Genomic DNA, 15,506 nt, shown 5'->3' with positions numbered 1-15,506 from the left:
ATGAATGATCACCTAAGAACTTATAGTAGTAGGCATGAAGTAAGTATATAGGAAGCAAGACAAGAAAATGCTTTGAAAGCTTTAAACTTTTTTAGAAGTTCATAGTGGAGGCCTTATAATAATAGTAATCTAGCTTAATACTTGATTAATAACCACCATTCAAAAAAGATAAGTGAAAAAGGTGAATCTTTATTTCTACTTACATGTTACATGTCTATGGATGTTAGCAAACATAAAAGAAAAGGAAACTTTCTTCATGGAAATGACAACATCCACAAGCATGAAAGTAAACTAAAAAAAGACAGAATGCTACCTTTTCTTCTCTTTTTTCCCTTAAAAAAATGCCTCTTCCCCATTTTCTTCTTTTTCTCTTTGGTAGCCTCCTTCCCCTTTCTTCCTTTGATAGCTTCTCCTTTAAAGAATAAGACCATCCAAAATATATCTTTTCTTGGTGAGTATAGGCCCTTGGATCTAATCTCATCCAAGGGCCAAAGTTTTTTTTTTTTTTCAAGCAGTAAATTTTAACCATCAGATCAAGATTCAATAAGAGATCTAATGGTCCACCTTATTCACTATAAAGGTTGAATTTTTATAGCCTCTAAACCCATGAAAAGACCATTTACCCATAGTGCAAAGTTTTCGATATTTAGGCCATTTTCCTAGAAATCAATGTTCTCATGCTCATTTTTGTGATTTTAAAACATCAAAAATCATGAAATATTATAAAATTAAGATCTAGAAGGTTCATGAAAATCCAAGCTCGGGAAGGGCAAATTACGAAAATACCTTTATAGGAGTATTTTGGTAATTTAACATTTTTTGGGGTACTACTATGATTTCAAATATACTAAAAATCATTAAATATTATAAAATTAAGATATGGAAAGTTTCATTAAAATTCAAGCTCAAGAAGGGCAAATTACGATAATACCCATTAAAAGGGCATTTTAGTAATTTTACTTCCATAAATGCAATAAAAATTTTTAGTGTTTTGAAAATCACCAAATTTAATTTTAAACCACATTGATTCCCATTAGGCTATGAATTCCAAAAACATTTAAATTTTTCATAATGCCATTGTTCTTTTCATGTAAATGCCCCTACAAATAACTTTTCTATAATGTAGATGCCATGATGCGAATGCACATGTTTTTCTTATGATACGAATATGAATGCCTTGGTTAGGATATAGATGATGCAAATGTCTTTCTTATGATGCAGATGCTAGTGATGCAAATGTGAATGTCTTTTCATGATGCATATGCTAGTATACAAATGCAAATGTCTTTTTTGTGATGTAGATGTGAATGCAAATGTCTTTCTCAAAATGCATACGCAAGTATGAATGCAAGTAATGCAAATGAGAATTTTTTTTTTTTAATTTTTGTTTTTTGTAGTATGCATATCAAATAACCTTCTCATGATAGAAATGTGAAAGTAAGTGATGCAAATGTGAAGACTCTTTTTGTTTTTGCAACATGTAGATTAAATGTCTTTCTGATGATACACATCTAATTTATGTAAATGCCATTTTTTTTAGCATGCCAATCAAATGTCTTTTACGATTGATGTAAATTCAAAGAATTTTTTGTTTCATTTTTCTTCAAAAAATCTTTGTTCAAAATTTCAAGGTTCATTTTTCACCAGAAATAATCTCAATATCTTGTACAAAAATGCTCAACTAATATCCAAACTTTTCCAAAGTAATCACAAAAATTGTCCTAAATAAAGTGTTTTTGTAATCAATGAGAAAACTTAAAAACATATAACTTTCGAATCTCTTGTAAATTGATGATTACTATTTGGAATGCTTATGGATGGCCTGATTGGCAATTCAATTTTTTCACTAGTGCATATATTTCAAAGAAGGCTCCTTAATTACTATTTGGAATATTTGTGGATGGGGTGATTGATTATTCAAAATTTTCATTGATAAGCATATTTTAAAGAAAGTTCGATGAAGGTTGTAAAGATTTTTCTTGGGCTCACAAAAGAGATTATTTTCTTAAAACACTTTCCTTTTATTAAAAACATAATACTTCAATGTGCATCAAAACTAATCAATATTTTTTAAGAAAGGTTTAGGAAGAGAAAAGGGCTAGTTTTTTTTTTTCTTTTTCATACTTTGATGAAATGTAAAGTCTTTAATGGTACTGATCCTTTAAAAGGTTTTGCATTGTTACTTTTTATTTTGGATAGAATCTTAGAACTCTAAAATTCTTTTAGGGTCTTAAAAATTACTATAGCTCAAAACTGTCTTTTTTGGGTTTTCACTTTAGAGCTTTATTTTCTAATAATAAAGAACTTGGAAAAATTTTACCAAATAATAGGTATATATAAATTTTCAAGGATATAGCTCTTCAATCCAAGTGTCCATATTTGATCAAAATAGACTTTTCAAGATAGGCTCGAGGTTTTGAAAGAATGGATAAATATATTATTCAAGGTAATTAGGCTAAGGATTTATGGAGCATTCTCTAGATGAAAAGCCATGTGTCTATCTTTTTTTGTTTTTTTTTTTTTTTTGGAAAAATTAGACTTCAACTTTAGCATTATTCTTTCTTGAATTCTATCTCCCTTTTTACTTAGGATTCTAACTAAAGCTTCATTCACTTTTTGCCTTGGCCTCTCATATCTGATGTGCACACCTTTCTTTCTTTATTTTTTATTTTATTTTTTTTGGAAACATTAGACTTCTATTTTAGCATTCTACTTTCTTCAATTCTGTTTTGTTGAAGCCTCATTCACTTATTGCCTCAGACTCTCATTTCCAAAATGCATTTCTTTCTTTCTTTGCTTCCCTATTTTTTAGGAGATTTACCTTCATTTTTAGCAATCAACTTCTTGAATTCTATTTTCCTAAAGTTTCATTCACTTTTTACCCCAGACTCTCATTTTCGAAGTGCATTTCTTTTCTTGCTTTCCCCCTCTCTTTTTTTTTTGGTTTTTGATTTTTTTGGAACATTTGACTTTATATTTAGCAATAAACTTCTTGAATTTTATTTTCCTGAAGCTTCATTCACTTTTTACCTTGGACTTTTGTTTTTGAGGTGCATGTCTTTCTTTCTTTACTCTTTTCTTTTTCTTTTTTGAACATTTAACTTTATCTTTAGCAATCAACTTTCTTAAATTCTATTTCTTGAAGCTTTATTCACTTTTTACCCTAGGCTCTCATCTCCGAGGTGCATTTTTTTCTTTCTTTGCTCTTTTTTTTTGAAACATTTGATTTCATCTTTAGCAATCTACTTTCTTGAATTCTTAGGATTCTGACTGAAGCCATATTCATATTTTACCTTGGACTTTTATATCTGAGGTACATGTTAGACGTTCTTAATATCAAACACTTTTTTTGAAGTTGGGCTTTTGAAGATATCCATATTTTGCCCCCCAATGTAAAAAATGATCCTTAGTTGGTGTCCATTTTGGGAACAATAAATTTAATAGGCTCAAATAGGTGGCAAGTGGATAATTTTTCTATAAGCGAAGGATAGAAAAAGATGGCTATTCATCATTTCAAATACGATCACTTAGTCAGAAAAGAAATGTATTTGAAGAAATAGATAAAAAGTTTCTATTTGTTTATGTTTTCATTTTCATTTTTTATTATTTTTATTATTTTATTTTTTTTACAACCATTAATCATTTTTACATGACTGATGTCTCATCTTGTTTTCCCACTTAAAGTTTTTATGATGGTGAAAATCAGGTCATATGGGATGTCCAAAATTTGATTGCAAAGTTCATAAAAAAGCTTATTTTGGTTCCAAATTGTCTGGCATTTTGGTAAAATAAGGAAAAAAGGTATTAAGGCATGAAAAAAATTGTTTTAGGCAAAAAGGAATTTTGCTTTTTTTAGTCAATGTGCCTTAAGACATGAAACAATGTTTACTTGAGAAAGAAAGTTCAGGCATTTTTTGTGTTTATATCATCAAAAGAATTTGGATGGTTTAATCATATTGGCAAAATTTGATACACATTGAATTACCAATTAAAAATTTGAAAGAGTATCTTACTTAATTTTGAAATTCGAAATGAATTTTTAAAATTGTTCATTGCCCAAGAAAAGATTATGGTTTCAATATATCAAATGATAACAAAGTTTGTAAATGGAAATTCATGTCCCTTAAACAATTATGATTGGTGAGTAAAATTATTCAAAAGGATTGAAACATAGGAGTGGTTAAGGAAAAGTGTAATGGTATTATATGAGGTTTTTTTTTTTTTTTTTTTTATAGTAATCGCCAATTATGTGGAGATTCTCACCATAAAAAAATCATAAATTTCCTTTTGAAAAGGGTTATTTTTTTATTTGATCTTGAAAACTACTTATATGGGACTTTATTGCAAATCATTTTTTGCTTTTTTTTTTTTTTACAAAGTTCTTTTCATTTTATGACTTTAAAAATTAATTATGTGGGACTGTTATTCAAACAAATGCATAGAGATAAAATTTCATAAAAAAATCTAAAGCATTCATTTCTTTCAAAATAAAGTTTAACACGATTAATTTAAATAACACCTAAGGACACCATGCACATGTCATACACAAAAGGTTAAAGGTTAAAAAAAAAACCATTCTATCTTGATCTTTCAGTGCTCGAAACCTTCTTTCACATTTCAACTCTTCACATTTTGCAACTAGATAAAGTCAACTTCCATTGTTCCATCAGTTTTAGAGCCAGAATACCACTATTAATTAAATCCTTAACTATTTCTTTTAGTTGTTTGTATTTTTTAGTTGAATGGCCAATTACCCCTATATGATAATCACACTTGCCATTAGGATCATAACTCCTTACTGATAGATTTTGTGCTATTTTTAGAGACATAGGAGTGAGGTATCGGCCTTCTATTAACAAAGGCAAAAAGTGAGAAATAAGGATTGAAAGTTTCTCTTATTCATTTCTTTTTCTTTTTGGATTTTTTATTGGTTGGGTGGTAGGCTCAAATGTAAGAATAAGATTGTGAATGGTCATTTAGGGATGAGGATTTGCTAGACAGTTTAGATACCGGCTTGGTTAGCTAAGATATGGGCTTTGATAAATACTACTTATGACCGGGAAATAAGGTTGATGAAAAGAATAAGAATTGCATAGGACAAAGTTCTTGGATAGATGCCCTTCAAGTGTAACTGCTTGCACCTCCTTTTTATTTTTTTTCGATGTATTTTTTGTTTCAACATTAGTTGCATCATTCAACTTAATCCTACCATTCTTGATTGCATTTTCTATTATTTTCCCAGTAATCACCATGTCAATAAAGTCTTTCAAAATATTCCCAATCATTCTTTCGTAATAGTGAGTATTCCAAGAATTGACAAATAGAATGGTGAGTTTTTTCTTTGATAAAGGTGGTTGTACTTGGGCTGCCACATCTCTCTATCTATGTGATATTCCTTGAAAGTTTTGGTTACCTTTTTCTTTATATTCTATAAAAATAACCTATCTGGTGCCATGTCTTCAAAATACTTGTATTGTGCTAAGAAGGCCCTAGCCAAATCATTCAAAGAGCAAATCTTACTTTGGTCTAGCTAGGCATACCACCTTATTGCAGATCTGGTGAGACTATCTTAAAAGTAATGGATCAATAACTTATCATCATGAGCACGACCTATCATCTTTCGATAGTACATGGTAATGTGTGTTGAAGGACATTTCATTCCATCGTACTTTTCAAAATCTAGGACTTTAAATTTTGATAGACTGACAAGATCAGGCACTAGACTAAGCTTGATGGCATCAACACATCCATAGATATCATGGCCTTCAATTGCCTTCAATCTTTTTTTTTAATAAATCATATTTGTCCTTCATCATTATTTCTCCTGATGGATTTGGCACTTTTTTTATTTGCTCTCATTTTTTTGGATTATCTAAATTAGGCACATCAATGGAGTCATAAGGAATAGGCTAGAGATTGACATTTATCTGAACTAGAGGTAACTTGGCAATAGTATCAATATAAGGTTGATGAGTTACTGGAAGAGCTTGTGACATATGAAGGTCTTGAACATATGGATGTGTGAATCCAAGTGGACACAATGGTGCTTCAACTATTGTTTCCTCCCTTGCTCGTGTGTTTCAACAATTCCTTTTCTTTTTGTCAAACCTACTAACATTTGCCTTACTTTTGTCAACTGTCTATCCATATTCTATTTTATTCCTGTAACTGTTTCCCTGATCTCTCCTTAGGCCTTTTTTATTTTGTCCATCCAACTTGCATTTTCATTTTCCATGATTCTAGTAAAGCTCAAGTATTGTAAGTGTGTAGATTTAACTTATCTTGTTTCCTATGATGCATTATCCTTAAACCTTTTATTGACTACCAAAAGTAAAAAATGCATGGCATGAATTATATTATTAAAATTTTTAAAAATATCTTTTTACTTCAAAAGTTTGACAAACGTATATTCATAATTATCATTTCTTATCCTTAGTTGGCATGAAAAATAATGAATTCAAACAAATGATGCATGATATGTAAGTAAAATTTTCTTTTTGTCAAACCTACTAACATTTGTCTTAATTTTGTCAACTGTCTATCCATATTCTGTTGTATTCCTATAACTGTTTCCTTGATCTCTTTTTAGGCCTTTTTTATTCTATCCATTTGACTTGCATTTTCATTTTCATGATTTTGGTAAAGCTCAAGTATTGTAAGCGCGTAGATTTAACTTATCTTATTTCCTAGGATGCATTATCTTTAAACCTTTTATTGACTACCAAAAGTAAAAAATGCATGGCATGAATTATATTATTAAAATTTTCAAAAATATCTTTTTACTTCAAAGGTTTGACGAACGTATATTAACAATTATCATTTCTTGTCCTTAGTTGGCATGAAAAATAATGAATTCAAACAAATGATACATGATATGCAAATAAAATTTTATTATTAGTGAATAAGCCCAGTTTCCCTCATATATTTAAGTTGGGTTATTTAAAAACATTCTTCCACCTTAAAAGTTTGGTGAAAGAGTATTTGCAACAATCATTCTTTTTCACAGAGTCTTTTAGGCATACCAAAACAAAATGTAAATAGAGACATCCATGCATAGAAAATTTAAAAGTTTTCCTTTATTCCTAAAAGTTTCAACTTTACATATCATGAACCATCCTAAGACTAGGGTAAAAAAATGCTAGACTAGCTCTTACTCCTCATTGCCTCGCCTAATAAATCCAAAAAAAGTTGACCAAAATTTCTATTAAGGATGACCCTTTGCCTTAAGGCTATTTCTTTTTATTCATATGTTGGCTAGTTTGACTACTACCTATAGCACTAGTTGCTATCTCAGCATGGATCAATAAAGGATTCATGTAAATAACTGGCTTAATTTCGGTATCAAAACCTAAATATATGACTTTAATCAGTATTTGTACCCTATATTTCAAATATGTGCAGTCTTCTAGAGAATGACCCGTGACACCAAGATGGCATTCACATCGGGTATTAAGGTCATACCATTTATGAAAAGGTGGTTTGAGGGCTTCAATAGGGACAAGAGCAATAAGGTAGTTTTCTTAGAGCAATGGGTATAACTCTGTGTAGGACATGGCTATTGGGTCGATAAGGTAGTTTTCTTAGAGCAATTCTACCATTCATGAATCCATATGCATAAAATGCTATAACATGTTATATGAGTCATGAAATATATGCCTATAATTAATGCAGCATACTTGTATTGAATGTATAACCTATCAAGTGCACGAAATATGTCTACATAGAATGCTTGTGTTATGTCGACCTAATGAAACTAACACTACCTTAAAATATGTAATGACATGGAGAGCGTGCATTACCTATGAAGATGTGAATAGGAGGCTTGTATCATTTATCAACATGTGCATAAAATGGGATGCATGTACTATCCATTGATGTGTATGGGATACAATGCATGTGTTATCTTATTATGATGTGCATCAGATGGGATGCATATACTATCTATTAGGATGCATAGAATGTGGCATATATACTATCTAATTATTCTCTTTTTTTTTAATATGACGAAAAATATATGTAAAAGATCAAATGAAATGTGAAAAACAAAACAATATTCAAATTTAAAATTCTTTTTTTCTTTTTTTTTGGAAAAAGAAAAAAAATTAAGAACACTTTTTTTTTATCATACAAAATAATTGGATTCGAAGATTTTTCTCTTTTTTCATTAATTTTTATTTGGCAAAAAAAATTAAGAAAAACCTTTATTTTAGAAAATTTTTGTTTATTTGTTTTTTTTTTTTGGATAATGTTAAAAAAATTTCTTCATTTAATTTTAAGACATTTATGAAAATGCAAATTTTGGATAACCACAAAATGAATGAACAATATGTTAAAAGAAAATTTTCTTTTTTCTTAAAAAAATGTTTCTTTTTTTTTATTTCTTCTTTTTCAAAATTTTAATTTTACCCATGCCATTATTGTCCCTAAATGTAGATTGTATTGGAGTTTCCTAATTTGGGGTAATTTTTAGAAAAAGGTCATCAAGACTTTACCTAAAGCTAGTCCTCTACGATTCACGATATGCTGAGTGAGGATTTATACATCTAAAAAGTTTTCAAATTGTTCTTTACTGGCATCCATATAGGACTAGTAAGGCACGCTGATCCTCACCCATTATAAGCTATGAATGGAAAAGGTTCAATTTGAGTGGGAGTATTTTGCTTGCCATTGCGGAGGTTATCACCTCATGAGAGCATAGGTACTTTACTGCCTCCTAAAAAGGTTAGAGTTTAGGCATAGAGTTCATGCATGATATGAGGTGTCATCGTGTGTGTGAAAGAAAACAACATCAAAATCTCTATCCTACATGCCCCACAATTTATTGAGAATAACATATACATAAAATAAATAATGAACAAATGACATAATTAAAATGAAATGCATGTAAATTTTTATTACTACATTATTTAAAAACAAAATCAAAATCAAGAAGATTAATATTAAATACCAATTAAGTCTATTAAAGCAAAACTAAAGATAACACATTATTAACTTTTTACCTGAATCTCTTAATAATGACGTCTATAGTGGAGTCGCCAAGCTATCGTAACAGTTTTGGAGACTGCTAGACAAATTTGGAAAACAAAAGATGGAGTCACCACCAATCTTTTTTGGCTAGGTGTAATTGGCCACCTATTAAAACTTATCCTTTTAATAAAAATTTTAAAATTAATTAAAATTTATTAAATAGATAATTTTTGCATCTCCAAAAAAATAGTTTAGATTTGGGAGTCAGTTACATGTGGGGAAGGATTAACACCCCACAACGGCCATTTAAAATGGTATCAATTAATTATGTGTTATCTTTTAATATGGACTAAAATGGTCTTAATTTTAGTATTTAAAGATTTAATTTCCTTAATTTTCTTTAAAACCATATTTTTAATTTTTAGTAAGCTTGAATAAATAAGAACCTTATATTGAAAAATTCTTAAAAATATTTCAATACTCTGACAATATTAAAAGGAACCATCTCACCTAAGAAATTTTTAAGAATAACTATTCAGAATTCTAAAAAATCCTATCCTCGGTGGTTTAGATTTACTTCCATAATATATGATATTATAATTTTAAAAACAAATAGTGTTTCCTAAAACTCATTTCTATGCCATTTAAAAAAATGAGAAATCTTTATTGAAAATTAATCTAAATGCTCTAATACATTATCGACATTTTAGATAAATTTTCTTACCTAAAGATTTGTAAAGAATTACTACTTGAATTTTTTTAAGATCTCATCCTTGGAGAATTTTCGTTTATTTTTTTAAAATTATTAAAAGTCATGTAATAATATAATTATCTACAAATATATTTATTTCTTAAAAACAAACTTTTATTTATTAAGAAAAACTGTTTAAATTAAAAAAATAATTATAGAATGAAAATTTTTTGTATTGAAAAGAAACTTCTAAATATTCGAATACTTTAGCAATTTTTAGAAGACTTTTCTTACCTAAAGAATTTTTGGGAATCACTACTCGAATTTCCTGGAGTCCCATCATAAAAAATTCTCTTATTAAAAAATACATGCTTTTAAAAATATTTATATATATTTTTTATCTTTTTAAGAGAATTGTTCAAATTAATTAAAAATTTTGTATTGAAAAGAGTTTCTAAATATTCTAATACTTTGGTAATTTATAGAAATATTTTCTTACCTAGAAAATTCTTGGGAATTATTACTCGGACTTCCTAAGATCCTTTCATCAAAAATTTCGTTTGCATTTAAAACTATGTAATGCAAACAATAAAGTAGAAATGCATATGAAAAATATATACTCATTATTATGTTATACATTTTATTATTCATTTTAATTATGTTTTAATCTTTTTTAATTATTTTCCAATTATGACTAACACTTTTGAAAGAAACAAAGTAAATAAAAATTTTTATTGAAAATTTTTGTAGATACCCTAAACTTTGGTGGTATTTTAGAAAAAATTTCTCTCCTAGAGATTTTTTAGGAATATTTACTCGAAGTTCCTTAGAATCCCATCCTTAGAAATTTCATTCACTTTTTTTTTACTTAATTAATTTTATTTTTTATTCTAATTTTTAATCTTTAATTATACTAATTTCATTACTAAAAGAGTCATTACACATTATTATTAACATCTATCAAAATTTTAGAAAAATCAACAGATGAAACTTTTTTGTTTTGAATATATTGTTAAATACTCCATTACTTTGGTATTAATTTTAGAAAAATATCCTTACCTAGAGATTTTAATGAATCACTACTCGAACTTTCTTAAAATTTCATCCTTGGCAATTCCATTTACACGATTATATTATTTTGCATATGTCTATTGTGCATATGTCTCAAATAAAATGTGTCAAACATAAATTAAAGTATGAAAGATTAAATTAAAACAAACATAAAATCCAACTAATAAAGTAATTAAAAATGTATAAAATTAAACTGACAACAATGTAAAAAATATACATATAAGCATGATTAAACTTAAATGAATCTTTATTATAAACCAATTTTATGTTTGATAAAAAAATTCATTTACAGGATTTCGCCTAAAACAACATAATCTATTCAAAGTCAACAACAAAATATATATATATGGTCCTCTTTCCCTATGTCTTAAAGCTTCAATCTTGACAAAACTAGTAAGTCTAACTACAAGTCTAGACTTACTCCATCAAGCAAAAAGAATATAGAGACATGGTCCTATGTCTTTGTTTTTAATATTTTCCTATAGTCTTATCATGCACAAATAAGGAAGACAAGGGATTATATACCATGAAACAATCTAACCATCATGGTCCCTAACCATGACTCCTTTGCCGCCTATACCATGGCTACCATTGATAGACATTGTTTTTTCCTACAACCTTTATGAAATTAAAAATAAAATAAAAAAACAATTGCATGATAGGCTTTAAGATAAAGGTCTAGCCTTTAGACTTTTTCTCTCATGAATGATCACCTAAGAACTTGTAGTAGTAGGCATGAAGCAAGTACATAAGAAGCAAGACAAGAAAATGCTTTGAAACCTTTAAACTTTTGTAAGAGTTCATGGTGGAGGCCCTACAACAATAGTAATCTAGCTTGATACTTGATTAATAATCACCATGCAAAAGGGATAAGTGAAAAAGGTGAATCTTTATTTTTGCTTATATGTTAGATGCCTAAGGAAGTTAGCAAACATAAAAGAAAAGGAAGCTTTGTTCATGGAAATGACAACATCCATAAGCATGAAAGCAACTAAAAAACAAACAAAGAATGCTAGCTTTTTTTCTCTTTTTTCCTTTTAAAAAAATGCCTCTTCCTTCTTTTCCTTTTTTTTTTTATTGGTAGCCTCATCTCTCTTTCTTCCTTTGATAGCTTCTTCTTTAAGGAATAACACCCTCCAAAATATCTCTTTTCATGGTGAGTATAGGCCTTTGGATCTAATCTCATCAAATGGCCAAAATTTTTTCCTTTTTTTTTTAAGGAGTAACCTTTAGCCATTGGATCAAGATTCAATAAGAGATCTAATGGTCCACCTTATTCACTGTAAATGTTGGATTTTAATAGCCTCTAACCCTATGAAAAAACCCTTTTACCCCTGGTGCAAAGTTTTTTATAGTTAGCCATTTTCTTAGAAATCAATGTTCCTATGCTCATTTTTGTGATTTTAAAACTCCAAAAAATCATAAAATATTATAAATTTGAGATCTAAAAAGTTTCATGAAAATCTGAGTTTAGGAAAGGCAAATTACAAAAATACCCATATAGGTGTATTTTGGTAATTTCATACTTTTGATGGTACTGTTTTGATTTCAAATGCACCACAAATCATGAAATATTATGAAATCAAGATTTGAAAAGTTTCAGAAAAATCCAAGCTCAAGAATGCCAAATTATGACAATACCCCCTAAAAGGCATTTTAGTAATTTTATACTTCCACTAGTGCAATAAAAATTATTGGTGTTTTGAAAATCACCAAGTTTAATTTTAAACCACATTGATTCCAATTAGGTTGTGAATTTTGAGGATTGACCCCAATTATATTCATTTTTATCAAGTTTTGTGTAATTTGGCTAGAGTTGACTTTAGGGTTTACTCGTTTCATTTATTCTTCACTTTTCATGCATCCACATAGAAAGGTATCATCCATATAAATCCCATGTGAAAGAGTTTGATAGTAATCATATGACTCTCTTTTTTCTTTGTTTATTAGGCCTAAATATCGATACATTTTATAGGCTTTTAAAAGGTTGTAAATGGGCTTGGGTTAACCATGCTAAAACTTTCCAGACAAAATTTGGTGTTTGCATTTACTTGATGCATTCTAAAGATGAAGTATTGGATAAGTCTTAAACTTATAAAAATGAAGTATAATTGCCTTGTAATTCTAGAATTATGAATTTAAGGGCTGATAGGGGAGATAAATGTTTTGATTCTAACTATTTTGAATGTAATGGAATTATTTATGAGGTAACACCACCTTATAGTACATAATCAAATAATGTGGATGAAAGAGAAAATAAATCATTGACTGAAAATGATTAATGCATTATTATCTTATTTCGGTTTAGGAAAAGGTTTTTGGGGTAAGGATTGTTAACTTCATGCCATATCCAAAATAGGATTCCTAACAAGAGGAACAAACTAACCTTATATCAAGTATAGAAGAAAAAAAAGCCTAATCTAAATTATTTTAAGTTATGGAGTCATAGTGGGATAGTAATAGTTCTTGAACCTAAAAGAAAGAAATTAGGCAAAAAGGAAATTGATTGTATATTCATGGCTATGCTCAAAATAGTAATGTATATAGATTCATAGTGATAGAATCAAGTGATTCAATTCATATTAATACGGTAATTGAATATAAGAATGCTATCTTTAATGAATATAAATTCAAACTTGAATCTAATACAAAAAGAATTACTCTAAGTAGCTCGAAAGAGCAAGGAAAGGAAATCTTTATTAAAAAAAAAACAACCTTATACCTAGAACAAATAAAAAGGTAAGAATGGTTAAAACTTCTAGTTAAGATTTTTACATGTTCCTAGTTGAAAGAACAAGAGAAAACAATCAACAAACATATTGAATATATTTTCAATATAGAGTCAAATCCTAAGACATTTGATGAGGCAATGAAGTATCAAAATGTAGTTTTTTTAGAAAAAAGCTATAATGATGAAGTGGATTCCATTATAGGGAATAATACAAATATCCTAGTTGATCTACCTCTTGGTTGCAAATGGATTTTCAAAAAGAAAATGAAAGTTGATGAAACTATAGATAAGATCAAAGTTAGACTTGTTGATAAAGGATTTACACAAATGCATGGTATTGATTATTTTGATACCTATGCACCTATACTAAGAATTACTACAATAAGGATGCTTCTAGCATTGGCTTCCATATACAAACTTGAAATTCTCTAAATGGATGTTAAAACAACCTTTTTAAATGGTGAATTAGATGAAAAAAATTTATATAGAACAATTGGAAGGGTTTATATTTCTACGACAAAAAAAGAAAATGTGTAAATTGATTAAGTCATTATATGGACTGAAATAAGCTCATATGCAATGGTATCAAAAGTTTGATGATGTTGTACTAGCTAACATATTTAAGATTAATGAATCTGATAAATGTATCTATAATAAGTTTGAAAAGGTGTCACCATATGTCTATAAGTGGATGAAATGTTAATTTTTTGTATAGACTTGGAACAAGTTGAAAGTACTAAAAAGTTCTTGTTTAGCAATTTTGCTATAAAAGACATTGATGTTGGAAATGTGATTTTGAAGATTAAGATAATTAGAGAAAACTCTAACATAACTTTGTCACAATCACATTATATTAAAAAACTTCTCAAAAATTTCAATTTTTTGATAATGCAATAATCACAACATGCTTTAGCCCTAATTTGAAGTTAACTCCAAATAAAAGGATGCCTACTGCATAACTTGAATATGCAGAGGTTATAGGTTGTCTAGTGTATGCAATGACTTGCACTAGATTAGATGTAGCCTATAAGTTAGTAAGCTTGGTAGATATATAAGCAACTACATAATTTGCATTGGAATACTATTATAAGAGTCTTTAAATACTTAAAAAAGATTATGAATTATGGCATTTGTTATTATGGTGAGCTTCCAATTTTAAAAAGATACACTGATGTAAGTTGGATAATCAATATAGAGGATCATTCATGTATAAGTGGATGAATTTTCATGATTGGTGGTGTTGCGATTTCTAATGGTTCTAAGAAAAAACTTGTATAACTAATTCTACTATGACTTTTAAATTTATAGCATTAGCTTTAGCATGCAAGGAAGCAAAATGGCTAAGGAATTTATTATTAGAAATTCATTAAAGCAAAAACCAATGTCACCAATTTCTATATATTGTGATAGTCAAGCTACACTAGCAAAAGTTTATAATCAAGTGTATAATGGGAAATCAAGACACATTGGCCTAAGATATAACTATATTAGACTTGGCAAAAGGTCTTACAAGAGATATGATGTCTAAAACTTTTATAGGGATAAGACTCAAGTGCATAAATCAAATTACACATGATGGAACCTTAACTTAATGCTTAATTACACATTATATGTTAAGTTTTAATGAGTAAAGTCCATCATTTATATGTGATGCAAGTACTTTAAATTATAAATCTTCCCAAGAAAGATAAGTACTTGAGCCATATGTGTTAAAGTTGAGAATTAACTTTTAATAAATCCATAACATGGTAATTTAATGTTGGAATGCTTACATGGTTGCACTCTTGATGGAGTTCACCTATATGAGTGGAAGTGGTGCCACTTTTAGGAGTATGGACTTGACTCTAAAAGCACACATGAATATACATGACACAAGGCCATTAAAATTGTGTCCAAAAAAGGCTAAATGACTTTTTGGTAGGATTTGAAATTTTGTGTATGGTATTAGTGTATGACTAGTCATATAGATTTGTTGGTTTAAAGATATGAGATCTACCATTTAATTTGACTAATTTAATAAAACTTTATTACTAAAGTAAATATTTT

The sequence above is a fragment of the Durio zibethinus genome, chromosome 22 (genome assembly GCF_047325235.1).
Source record: "Durio zibethinus cultivar Kanyao isolate XHJ-2024 chromosome 22, ASM4732523v1, whole genome shotgun sequence".
Classification (NCBI taxonomy): Eukaryota; Viridiplantae; Streptophyta; class Magnoliopsida; order Malvales; family Malvaceae; genus Durio; species Durio zibethinus.
This window is presented reverse-complemented; position numbering follows the sequence as displayed.